This window comes from Periplaneta americana, chromosome 9 (assembly GCF_040183065.1).
Source record: "Periplaneta americana isolate PAMFEO1 chromosome 9, P.americana_PAMFEO1_priV1, whole genome shotgun sequence".
NCBI classification, from domain to species: Eukaryota; Metazoa; Arthropoda; class Insecta; order Blattodea; family Blattidae; genus Periplaneta; species Periplaneta americana.
This window is the reverse complement of record NC_091125.1, coordinates 64176655-64180786: the sequence shown is the minus strand read 5'-3', so window position 1 is coordinate 64180786 and position 4132 is coordinate 64176655.

The following is a 4132-nucleotide window of genomic DNA, read 5'->3' as shown; positions in this document are numbered from 1 at the left end:
CAATTTCACCGATTTTGTCAGTTAGAACCTTGTCAAACTAAGCTCGCGAATTGTGGGAACAAGAATTTTAGGTCCTTATTTCTTTTACGAGACACTTAAAGGTGACCACTATTTGGAATTCTTGCATGAAGTTCTAATACCATCCCTTGCTGTCTTGTATCTAAATCATGAAAATCCAGACGTTCCCCTAATATTCAATCTGGTATCAACAAGATGGCACTTCCCCTCATTATGCTGTCCATGTTCGAGAATATCTGGAAATTGTTTTTCCAAATAGATGGGTTGGAAGAAGAGGATTTATAGAGTGGCCTGCAAGATCACCAGAGATCTCTCCACTTGATTACTTTTTATGGAGATTTTTTGTTACGAGGCCTGCTATTATGGAAGAGTTAAAAATGAAGACCAGGAAAGAATGCAGAGATATACCACCAGCAGTGACTGAAAATGTTCAACAAGAACTCATGCTTCGGCTTAGCCACTGCCAGATTGTAAATGGGGAGCATTTTGAACACCTTATTAAATAATGAGAATTTCATTTGTTGCAGTAGTTGTGTAAATTGTGGACAAAATACGTTAAACAAGCCAACAATGAAACTGTTCCTAAAGCAACCAAACGTTTTGTATGAAACAAACGAAACTAAATAAATAACTAAATAAGATACTAATCTTTCAGAAAAAATAAAAATATAATATGTTGCCATTTAAAAATGTCGATGATGCTACACACTGTACAATAATGGCTGGAAATTTTGTTTCTTTTTTGTAAAATTTTCCGTTTAAATTATTAAATTTTACGTGTCCGAGCATTTAAAAAAAATGAGTTAATTTTAGTTTTATTTGCATTATTCCTTATTTATGAAAAATCCTGTATAGTGCACATGTTGGAAAGTGATTAAATAGTATTGTTGACGACATGTTATTGTAAATGTAACTGAGAGTTCATAGCGATAATAATTATAATAAACACACATCCAATTTGATTTTCAACAATGCATTCTTGTTTATACAAGCAGTTAAATATAAGCAGTTTCATAGTACAATAATGTGATACTGGCATTACAATATAACTATACAATTGCACACTTTTCCTTTTACTCTCGCCATGACCACGACAATGTGATAACAAAACAATATCCGACTTCCAAAAGGTGTTCAAGAACAAACTTCAGAAAAGATTTACCAACAAATGTTTTAAAAACAAATTTCACTGTAAAATGAAAATTGAAAAAAAAAAAAGAGAAAAAAATGAGAGAAAATGTCTCCCCCTGAAAATTGCCGCCCTAGGCAACTGCCTAGATTGCCAAGACCTAAATCCGGCACTGCCTGTCGAATAGCATCAAGGGGTTAACATTCCCATCTGACGGACGAATCACTATCAACAGTGACATATGCCTTCTCTTCATATGCATTGCAGAGAGATTTTGGATTTAACCCAGGCATATTGGTGCACAATTTAGAGATCAAAAGTTGTGCACCACCATCTCTCCTAGTCCCGAGGTAAAAATTTTACATGGAAATCTCTGACACCGCTGGGAATCGAACCTGGGGTTGGTAGACTGGAGATAGACGCACTACCACAGAGATAACTCGGCGGACTCCATTTGAGAAGGTTACATTAGAAAGATTCATAAATGCATTAGGACTAGTAAATATCAAGTGTTGAGGAGGGGTATTGAGTATAACCTACAATAACTTACTTATGTGAAGACCGTCTTTTGTTATTAGGTAACTATGTCATGTGTTTATATATTTCATTGTATTGTTGTTGTTCCCAATTATAATTTTATTAAAGTTGTACATCTAGAACTACAGTAAAGAAATTATTATTCTATCAGGGCCTACGTCAGCCTTCTTTATTGTCTTGGATCATGTATCATCAGTTCATCACATTAATATAACATAGTCAAACAGTCCTTAAGTCTCGATAACAATAGAATGTTTAATTTATAGTATTCTAAGATTAATTTTCTGTTTGTTTTCTCAGCACAATAATTAACCTTCTCACAGTTTGCTTCCATGCATTCTTATAAAAGTAAAGTAGGTAGTACGTCACGTACCTGCCTTAATATTATTAACTCTGGTACCTCAAGACGATGATAATTATCTCTTCTTTTAGAAGTGTTACAAAATATTTATAAAACCACACACACACACTATTAATTAGTGGAAAAATGAGACTGCCACAATTTCTTTCTATTGGATTAATGAAGTCCAATCGTGGATGAGACCCAAGAGTTGTGATGTCACTTATTGTTGCACCTGTGGTTGCACACGGGTTGCACTCTGGCCACTGCTGTACCACAGTCTAGTATATACAGTCACGAAGCTTGAGTTGTGAGGGTGCTAGGAACAATAGACTGTGCCAGTACAATTTTGCATTGTCTGTAATGAGGCGATATTAGCGATCCTAGAGGTTAGCAACTACCTATGGATGCATATTTACTACGTACTGAGCTTCGTGATTGTATATACTAGACTGTGGCTGTACTGTGCTCTCGCTTTGTGTTCTAGGAACCATTGATTTCAGACATTCACGAATAAAAAATCGGTAGTAAATAGCATGTAAAAAATTAAAGTACCGGTAGGCCATGTATACAAGTTAAGGCGGATCTGAGTGGTCTTTTATGTGTAGTACCGGTATGTGCGTAAGTTATTGAACTTGTGATGGCAATATTGAGAAAAATGTTGTTTTGAGTGTGAAAGTTGGTGTTGAAGTAATGGGTGTAGCAGTAAGGAAATGAATGTGATTTTAACTGTCCAAAAAAAATATAGAAATTTTCTATAAATTAATTTATTATTATTTATTTATTACCGCTAAAGTCGACGCAGCCATATTGTTGACAAGGTGAAGAAGCCACATCAAGTCAATATTTTGAAAAAACCATTGTATAACGAATTTAATATCCTAATGGGATTAAAAAACTAAAACAATAAATTCTAGTTCGTTCTAACCTAACATGAACTCAATCACTTAACTCTTGATAATAGGCCTATATGAGGTGAGGAATATGTTTGAATTAACAGTGTTGCTGTGCTGTGAACACGACATGAATACCTGCAAGTTGGACATTTTCGAGTAGACCAAGTTAAACAAAAATGTGAACTAACGAGGTAAGGCAAATTACATATTGTACCAGTACCCTATACTAATTGGTGAGTTCTGAACGGTCATAATATTTTATTCAAGAGATTGAATAAAATTATTGATGATAGCTTTATTTTAATATATAGCCTATAATCAGAGTCTGGTGTTTTCCAGTTACTCTCCCTGATAATATGTCTATAAAATTTCGGGTGATTGTGAATGACGTGCAGGCCCTAACTAGCGATTTTGAGAGAGAAAAAATAAAAAAAAAGTGGTGTTTTTATTCATGAATAGAAGTTTGAAGAACGAGTATTGTAAAAATATGAAATTATATACCTAGATATACTTACTGGAAAATGTTGAAATAGGCCTATTGTATGAAACTGGTGATGCAAATAACCTAAAAATCTGTGAAAAACAAGTATTTTTAAAAAACTGGAGGAACATGACAGTGCGCAAGCACATGCTGGACAGTGCTATCTAAACATACCTACTGAAGACAAAACATACACTCAATGAGTGTAAGGTATGCTAATCTAACCCAACATATCTAACCTAACCTAACATAATTAACCTAACCTAACATATCTCTGCACCAAGCCAATTCCCTTTCTTCCGTCCACAAATGCCAGGAAAGCGATCTCAGATTTCACAGGTTACAACAACCATTTTGCGCGAAATTGAAAATACACGAGACATGTAAAAAAAACATTCTTTCCACCCACAATGTAATAATTAATTAATAGACTTACATTATTTGTTAGCGGTGATAAGTGAAAAATGTAATAAAATATTGTTTCGTAAAGTTGGCAACGGAAGGCGAGCAGGACAACGTCTAGTAAGCAGCATATATTTGGGTGATACGTCCTTCACAATAGCCAAATACCGTTCCATTGCGATGTACGAATCTGTAATAATACCGGTAGTATTTGAGTTGTTGACGAATTCTACATGACTTTCTATTTGGATTGTGTCCTAATGTAAATATAATATTTAAAACGGAAAAAGACTATCGATTAGTATAATATGCACCTAACTAGTCAGCGA